General features: G+C 40.8%; 1 protein-coding gene across 2 annotated transcripts in view; it reads right to left on the bottom strand.

The window, feature by feature from the left end:
- Positions 1-9,407, bottom strand: part of HRH2 (histamine receptor H2) — a 44,372-nt gene extending 34,965 nt beyond the window's left edge. For both annotated transcript variants that reach the window (XM_020791206.3, XM_072989972.2), the window contains exon 1: positions 5,037-9,407. The gene's annotated coding sequence lies outside the window, so the exon portion shown is untranslated. The remainder of the gene's footprint in view (positions 1-5,036) is intronic.
- Positions 9,408-9,815: the final 408 nt, after the last annotated feature.

The following is a 9,815-nucleotide window of genomic DNA, read 5'->3' on the forward strand; positions in this document are numbered from 1 at the left end:
TAGACTTCTGAATGGCTATAACGGTTATACGGGATCACACTAATTATGTCTGTAACATGGGTTTCAAACATATTCTTGTCATATCCAGCCCATACCAATCTAACATTCAATTGCTATTGTGTTGCAAGGCAACCAAATATAACTGAATCTACATTTATTTGTATAAATGATTTCTGAGACTGTATAACAGAAGATTTTGGACCATCTCACCATAGAGTCATGAGTAGGTCCTAAAGCAAATCAAGCCTGAACTATCTCAGTTGGCAAAACTGGAGTTATACTTTGGGCACATTAGGCAAGGCTCTCTGGAAAAGACAATAATGCTGGGAAAAATTGTGGGCAGCAGGGAAAGAGGAAGACCCAATTCGAAATGGTTTGACTCCCCAAAGAAAGGCACAGTCTTGGGTTTGCAGGAGCTGAGCAGGGCTATTGAGGACAGGACATTTTGGAGACTGCTTAGTCATAGGCCTGCCATAAGTTGGAGGTGGCTTGATTGCCCACAACAATATAACAGAAGATGCAGTTTATTTAACTTACAACGTAGGTACAGGTAGCATGGAATTAACCCCACATTGCCCAGGTTTTGAGTGCCAGTGTGGTGGAATGTAAAGTGTGTTTCAGTAATATCCAGGAAACCTGGGTTCAAATGCCTACTCGGCTATAGAATTCTTTGAACATCTCATATACTTTGAATACCTTACTAGGGTTGCCATATCTTGGGAGGGGCTTGACAGCACATAACACAAAACAGATCATGTTGGCATGGTTACATTTGAAACTGTTTGAAGGCATTCTCAAGAAATGTGTGTGTGTGTGTGTGTGTGTGTGTGTGTGTGTGTGTGTGTGTGTGTAAGAGAGAGAGAGAGAGAGGTGGAATACATTTTCCATCCAATCTTAATGATTTCCTGCTGCCAAATATCAAAAGAAGCTGTGCTAACACTTTGACAAAGAGCATGTATCCTGTGCCCAGATCCTGTCACTAGGGAATAGCAAAGCTGTTCCTTTCTCCAAGTGGCTGAGGTGTATATTAGGTGCTAGCTATCTTCTATTCACATTCAGGAAGAGTTGTTAACATCCTAGGGGTGACAGTGGAACAACAATTTATGAACTGAGTGCCAGGCAGGAAGCTGTGCACAAAGGTTAAATCACATGTCCTCATTTCTCATCTCATTTCCCCTTCTGAATAGTTAATGTGCAGCATCCTTTTTCTTTAAGCACTCCTTTGCTGCAACAGTGTGTTCACGCCTACTGCTGGCATGGTCAATCCATGCTTCTTTTATGGCATTTCTAAAAATAGAATCAAAGTCTCCAGCAGATCTCCATTCTCTAGCTTTGTACATGACATCTTGGGCCCAAATTAGGAGCACAGCACATTTTGTGCATAATGTGAGAGGAATATTTTCAGGGCTGATTACAGCAAAACCTCAGACAATGTCTTCCTATGTGGAAAAAAAGATGGTGGTGAAGGATAACCTTACACCCCTCTTACTAACACTTTGGCACATCAGGGGCCAAGATTAGATGTGTGGGTGAACCACTCTTTTTTCACAAGTGCAGACGCAACAGTCCTCTCCATACCATTTTCCCATTTCTGCATTTGTTTCAAATGGGATGATGAAAAAAATCACACGTACTTGTTGCAAATCTGATGGAAAAAATTACATTTAGAGAGCGAGTGTGATGCAGTGCTTAGAATACTAATTCACACTAAGCCATTAACTCTTGGGTCAAACACTCTTTCTTTCTCAGCATGATGTACCTGAGAGGGTTGTTTGGAAGACAAATGGGGCTGAGATAGGGTGGGACAGCCAAGTAGGCACCTTGAAATTATTGGAGGAAAGGTCAATCCATGCTTCTTTCCTTTTCTTTTATCAATTGTTTCTTTTTTTTTTTACCAATGAACTAATGAATGAGTTAATGCATGAATAAAGTCCATGTGCTTAAACATGTATTTTAAACTGCGTTTTAGCTTGTGTACAGAAATTGCTTTTATGCCAGAATGCAATATTTTTAAACATGCAGTTTTAAATGAATTTTTATTAGTTTAAACTGCCAAAAAACTGTGTCACAGCATCTAGAAAAATGGGAAATGTGGTAGATAATTGCCTGCCCAATCTGGAATAACAAGACAGACACAGGTATATGGGATAACTAGGGCCACAACTTTATTAACTTATTTATAACCCAAACTTTCCCTTTTTACAAGGGGGCCTACCATAGTGCCCGAGGCTGGTCTGTAACCAGAGTCAACCTAGGCCTTCCAGCCCAGAGCGCCAATCAAGTTCCTATAATGAAAGTGCGCTGTCTTACCTCACAGAGCACTTCAGTGTGTCCCATAGCTGTAGTACCCCACGTTTGCCCCATCTGGGTCTCCAGACAGCGATGGATATTTTTTTAAAAAAGTCTGTAACTGTGGGTTTAATAAATTCAAGGATGTTTATTTTTAAAAAATGTCTGTACTTTCTTTCCATTCAAAAATTTCCAGGGTGGCTTGTAATAACAGATAAAAGGCAATGTTTTCGTGCCAGGAACAGTGTGCATGACAGCAATGGGTATTAGATCATCTCTCTGTTGTACACAATCTTCTTCCTTTCTCCACTCTCTCTTTCTCTTCTATGCCATCTTCCCCTTACAACTCTTCCCTTCAGCTTCCAAGCAGAATTGCTTATATCCTCTGCACTCATTCAGTACAAGACCTTTGTAAAATCTATGTGATTTCACACAGGGACACCCCTGAAGCCAACATCATTTGGCAGCTTTGCTTGCTCGGCAGACTCAGCTACAATGTATTTTCCTCTGTGGTCTGGACAACCTGACTTCTTATCATACCTCATCCACATCCAGCTCATAATCTCTCTGGTAGTAGATTTCTCTTTTCTTCTCTAACACCACTCATTATCCTGCATTATCTGCTGAAATAGCTTCTACCTCTGAATCTTTAGGCTGTGGATGGGATTAAAGCACAAAGCATTAGAGCCAGAAGGCAAGGAGGAGGAGGAGGAGGAGGAGGAGGAAAAGGAGTCACATGACACAGATGAGCTTTCAAAAGAGGCCTTTGGTAGCATCTCCCCTCTTTAATATTTTTGCAGACCCATGTGGTTTTAAGTGACTTTTATCTGCTGTTGCCTCTGGAGGGGTTTTTTTGGGTCAGTTTTTTAATTGGGTGCAGGTGTTGCTGGTTTTTTTAAAAAAATTATTTCCCTTTATTGCTGTTAGCCACCCAGAGTAGTGTTCTGTCACTAGATGGGATGGTTAGAAATGCAATCAATCGATCGATCGATCGATCGATCGATCAATCAATCAATCAATCAATCAATCAATCAAATTTTGATAATGTGTAAGGGTGGAAATTGCTTCGTTTTTTAGAAATGCAACCAAGTGCTTGGCAACTTTGAAAAGTCCAAGGGCAGGACATGCCCACTTGTGGGCCTTGGAGGGTGGCATCTGCCCCCAATCCTCAAACAGCCTCAAATTTAAAAATTATCTCAGGACTTCAGAGCTGGAAGAGACCCTGTGGATCATCGAGTCCAGGCCCTGTCAAGGAGGTGCAGTCGGAAATCAAACTCCCAGCCTCTGATTCTGCAGCCACGGAACTATCCAGCAGTTCAATTTCTTCAAACTACCTCCCCCCCCATGTCCTCTACTAGCTCCCTATTTTCTATGTACCAAATAACCGAGGGGATGTGGAGGACTCAGTGATATTGGAGGACCACATTAGACTCCCGGGAACCATATGCAACTCACTGGTTACATTTTGGATGCTTCTGTTGTAACAAGAGTAGTAGAGGCTTAATTTTTTTTTAAATCACAGAACAGCAGAGAATCCCAACATGAGCAGCAGATGGGGAATAAATTCTAAGGAATGTGCTTAAGCAGTTGCTCAAGGCAATTGATGTGGGGGGTCTAATTTTCATATTAGCCATATACCTATAGCCATACACTTAGGGAGCCCCCAAATTTAACAGAATGCCCTTCACAGAGTTTTCTCCACATTGAATAACAAAACCTACTCTGATCACCCTCATTCCAGCCATATAATTTTGAGCACAGAAGTATCAGTTTTTTTCTTGTTGCTATTGTTAAATATTTGGGAGTCAGAAATCCTTTTTTGATCTACTGCAAGTCAACCAGAGATCTATTGGTACGTAGTTGCAGGTGTTCTCTTCTGCCTACAGAGACTTGGAATCAATTAGTAAACATTATTAACAATAAATTTTTTTTGTCTTCATAGCTGTAGAGGAAGGCTTACAGATATTTCTTACATGCAGTCTATTGTATCTGTTCCAAAGTGTTTTACTGAGCGGGTTAGATTTGGCATAAACGAGAGAAGCCTTTTTATACGGTCGCTTGCACTTTCTGCCAGTTCAGAAAAGTAGAAATGGAACTAACAGATGCAGCCAGATTGGTAATTCCTTGCTGCACTCTGTCAGGATTAGTACTGTTTTCCAGTTGAAAGAAATAATGCTAACCCATTGTCTTATTCTGCACAATCCCACAGCCTCACACTATAAAACATGCCATAAAGACAGTGCTTACGAAGTAGGAGGAAGGACCTCACTCTCAAAGTTCCCAAAGGTGTACATTCCCTGCCTTGGTGACAAGCTGCCTATGCCATGTGTGAGCAAGTGTGCAAGAGACAGAGTGAGTGAGTCAATGAGACAGAGGCTTCCAAAGCAATACACTGCTAATAGCAGAATAAAAACAGAAGAGCCAGCCGGAGATTTCTTTTTCATATTTAAGCTGCTGGTTGATGAAGGCATGCCTGTGTGCATCTGCAGGGACACACACACACAAACTTTTCAGCTCAAACTAATTTGCTCTGCCAATTGTATACTAACAAGACTACATGGTGAGATAAAGACTCATACAACATTGATTGCTGTTGATCTATTGTTATGCATGAGTGTACGTCCAGTGCCCCCAAACAAGGATAATAGGCCACGGAAAAGACTATCTGTATATATAATATATCGTCTAGTTTCCCATTCAAATAAAAAGGCATTAAGTCAATTGCAAAGAAAAGAAAGACGCATTACCTGGGCAGAGAGGATTGTGCAGGAGAGTCAAGCAGTGGTGGTAAAGGGCAGCACTGTGTATAAACCCCTATAGTCCCTTCCCTCCAAGTTTTGTCTCATTTCAGCACGGCAGCATGGAGTTTCTAAAGAACAGAGAAGGAAATACTCAGGATTGTTTCAATGCATGGTGGCTCCCTCCCCTTCTCTTTTCTCTCTTCCCTCCCACTTCCTCACACATATCAATCCAGCCAGTGAGTTGACTGGTTGCAATATGAATGAGGGAAGCAGTGGGCAGGGTTAGAATTCTTTCTTTCTTTCTTTCTTTCTTTCTTTCTTTCTTTCTTTCTTTCTTTCTTTCTTTCTTTCTTTCTTTCTTTCTTTCTTTCTTTCTTTCTTTCTTTCTTTCTTTCTTTCTTTCTTTCTTACACATACACTTCAGAACATTCCTAAAATATTAACACAGTGACAACATTGCAACCCCAGCTTTCTGCAGAGTCTTGGTGTGATAGAAACAGCTGGAAAAGAGCTAAAGGCCATCCAGTTTGTCCTACAACCAAAGACAGCATCACCTACTGACAGGTCCAGCACAATGTATCACAAGTAAACAAAGAGCAGGAATATAACATGCAATATAATCTCTATTGTTTTTATGCATCCTTTCTTTATACATCAGCTTCCACCCTCTAGGTAGTTTGACTTTAATTGACTTTACCTAGTGAGCAGACCCAATTTATTCCCAATTCTCTGAATGGGATTCTTCCCAATGCACATATATGCATTACCTTTCCCCTTGTCTGAATGGAAACTTTCAGTTTCCAGAAAAGGCACTGGTAGTGGTGGAGGACGTAAATGTGAATTATTTGGTGGTCCTTTGTTTAAGAAGTTGGGAGGTGAAATCCAAGCAATAGCGAAGATCCACAATGGATGATTCCTGAAAAGTAGCTGTCAAAGAAAAACAGCTTTGCCTGCTTTCATAAATTCCAGTTAATGCACTATCACATTATCAAAATGTCAGTTTTTTGCGTATACAGTTCTGCATGAAATGACTAACTGTGATTTTGGCAGTGCAGCTTTGGGTGAAAAGCAAACTGCAGGTAAGGTGAGGTGAGGTGAAAGGGAACTGACAAACAGGGGAGAAAAATATCAAGAGCATAAGCATGAGGAAAATTAATGAGGAGGGAATCTTTATTTGTTTGTTTATTTATTTATTACATTTATACCCTGTCCATCTAGGTCGAAGTCTACTCTGGGCGGCTAACAATAAAAAATAAAAAAAAATAGAAACTTAACTTGTGGTAAGCCAACTTCCTCTTGGTTATCTCCAAATCAATAGAAAAATCACTCACAAACAGGAAAAGCTACAATGAATCATTTGTGCCAAATGCCTGGCACTGGTATATAACAACTCAGAGAGTGCACATAGTTCTTCAGAAGCACCATCATAGCAAAAGAAGATCCGAGGGCCAGCCCACCACATTTTGTTGTCTGAGGCAGAGGACAAGGTGATGCCCCCTTTTAATCTCATGTACAGAAGGTGGAGGGAGTGGCAAAGGGATCACATTCTTCATTGTATCTGAGGTAGTAGGCAGAGCAGCTTGTGTGGCACACCCAGGTGTATCCTCCAGCCCAGAGAAGCTGAAAGTTCGGAAAGCGGCTCCTCCACTCAAAATCCACCATCAGAGACAATGCCTCCCTTTCAGTTTATCCTGCTCTTATACACTCTTGATCCATACTTCCTTGCTGATGGCTTAAACAGGATTCCCAGTTTGCCCTTCAGTAGGCTGAGGGCAGTGCCAAAAGAACTGGGAGTGGAATTGGGCAAGAAAAGCTTGCTCCTCAGGAATTGTAAGAGTTTAAGTCGTATTACACTACCCAGGCATAATAACTGGATACTCTTTTAACTGTTAGGGCTCACCAAGTTCCATCTCCAGACAGCACTGTGTTCATCTGCAGCTTTCAAAACTGCTTCTCCTCAAAATCCTACCTGAGGTTGGACTGATGTCATAGCTATCTTGACTTTGGATGAGGCAGCTCTAAGCAATGATGTTGTGATGCGTCAAAACTACTTTCCAACAATAAAACCTTCCTGGATGTCTTCTTCTTGCACTTCTTCTTCTATTTCCTTTTACCTTGAATGATCAGCTCTAACAATCTGTGTTTTTCATTTCTCATTACATAACTAAAGTGCCCTTCTGGTCTGCTTTTTCTATATTTTATGATTTCTTGATCTTCATTCATTCTCTCCAGTCACTCTTTCAAGCCAAGACATCAGAATCATAGAATAATGAAGTTGGAAAGGGCCTATAAAGCTATCTAGTCCACCCCACCTGCTCAGTCCAGGAATACAAATCAAACCAGGTGGTTGTCTAAATTTATCTTGAATGTCTTCAGTGTTGGAGTGCTCACCACTTCTTGAGGTAATTGGCTCCATTGTTGTACTGCTCTAATAGGAAGTTTTTCCTGAAATTCAATTGAAATCTGGCTTCTTGTAACTTGAGCCCATTGTCGAATGTCCTGCACTCTGGGATGATCAGGAAGAGATCCTGCTTCTCCCCTGTATGACAACCTTTCAAGTAATTGAAGAGTGTTCTCTTATCAGCCTTCAGTCTTCTTTTCTCAAGGCTAAATATACCCAATTCTTTCAGTCTTTCCTCATAGGGTTTGGTTTCCTGTCCCCGGCCATCCCTGTTGCTTTCCTCTGAACTTATTCCAATTTGTTAGCATCCGTCCTGAAGTGTGGTGTCCAGAATTGGACACAGTACTCAAGAAGAGGCCTCGTCGTCATTTAGTCGTTAAGTCATGTCCGACTCTTTGTGACCCCATGGACCAGAGCACGCCAGGCCCTCCTGTCTTCCACTGCCTCCCGAAGTTTGGTCAAATTCATATTGGTTGCTTTGATGACACTCTCCAACCATCTCATCCTCTGTCGTCCCCTTCTCCTCTTGCCTTCACACTTTCCCAAAGTATTGGAGCCTCATTTTCAGGATCTGTCCTTCCAGTGAGCACACAGATTTGATTTCCTTTAGAATTTATAGGTTTGGTCTCCTTGCAGTCCAGGGGACTCTTAAGAGCCTCCTCCAGCACCACAATTCAAAGGCATCAATTCTTCGATGGTCAGCTTTCTTTATGGTCCAGCTCTCACTTCAGGAAAAACTATACCTTTGACTATTTGGCCTTTTGTTGGCAAGGTGATGTCTCTGCTTTTTAAGATGCTGTCAAGGTTTGTCATCGCTTTCCTCCCAAGAAGCAGGCGTCTTTTAATTTCGGGGCTGCTGTCTCCATCTGCAGTGATCATGGAGCCCAAGAAAGTAAAATCTGTCACTGCCTCCATATCTTCCCCTTCAATTTCCCAGGAGGTGATGGGACCAGTGGCCATGATCTTAGTTTTTTTGATGTTGAGTTTCAGACCATTTTTTGCACTCTCCTCTTTCACCCTCATTATGAGGTTCTTTAATTCTTCCTCACTTTCTGCCATCAGATTGGTATCATCTGCATATCGGAGGTTGTTGATATTTTTTCCAGCAGTCTTAATTCCGTCTTGGGATTCCTCCAATCTGGCCTAAGCAGTGCCAAATAGAGGGGAACTAATACCTTGTGGGATATGGAGACTATACTTCTGTTAATGCAGCCGAAAATAGCACTTGCCTTTTTTGTAGTATACATTTGCATTCTTGGTATCCAGTGAGAAATTCATTCTGTAAATGCTTTTATCTTTTTAATACAGTTGCCCGTGTTAAAATCCATAGTTCCTTGCCATACACGAGAACCAAGAATACATAAACTGCCACTGTGCCGTGGTAATTACCCTGCATACTACAAATCAGTTTGACAGGGGTATGTTTTCCTTTTTCTGGTTACATACACCTTGGAATAGATCCTGAATGTATCTCATTTGCTCATCCTTAAGCTCTTCCAAGCATTTGAAAAGTGCTCTCATATGTACTCTCACTCTTCTTCTCTCAAGGCGAAACATGCCCAGTTCTTTCATTGTTGCAACAGGGGGAAAAATACCTACCAAATTCAGGTGCCAGTTGAGGTCTAGGCAATTCAGAATTTTCAAGAAAGACAGAGCACATGTGTAGCTCCGTATAATCAATTATATGGGACATTTGTGGCAACAGGCTGAAAGTGCAATTTAGCAATGAGCAATATAATTTCTGTTAAATCACCCCATTACTCTCATAATGATTAAGAGATAAATACCACGTGGTGAAAAGTTTTCTTGCTAATGCAGTCATTAATGCAGTTTCTCCATTCATAATAATTCTGACCGTTTGCCTAAACAACTTAGCTTGAAGGTCAGTGCGGATTTTTTGACTCTAATTTACTTGCTAAATTTATACCGCCACTCATCAGCTAATATCCTCTGAGCAGCTTACAGAAGAAAAATAAACAAAATGCAATATGAAAAAATAATTGTGAAAATGTTCTTTTAATGAAGCCAGAATAAAATAAATAGAAGTTCAGTTTAAAGACCATACCTGAACAGTGAGAGTCCTAATTTAAAACATTTTGTTTTCCTCCTTGGAGCAACAATATTGCTTTGTTTTTCTTTCTCATGTAGCTTATCTGATATTATGTAATGACAGACTATTATTAATTGTGGCTTGAATTGCCTTTTGAAAGACTGGCAGGATAGAAACCTTGTAAACTCATCCATTAATTCACTAAGACTTGTTTGTTTATTAAATTTGCTTCTCCTCCTGCAAGGAAATTCTGTCTTAACCACATCCTAATAAAATATTTGGCATGAAGGGAAATGTATTCTAGAAACACTGCAGTTTGCATTGCCCTTTTGAT

This window comes from Pogona vitticeps, chromosome 2 (assembly GCF_051106095.1).
Source record: "Pogona vitticeps strain Pit_001003342236 chromosome 2, PviZW2.1, whole genome shotgun sequence".
NCBI classification, from domain to species: Eukaryota; Metazoa; Chordata; class Lepidosauria; order Squamata; family Agamidae; genus Pogona; species Pogona vitticeps.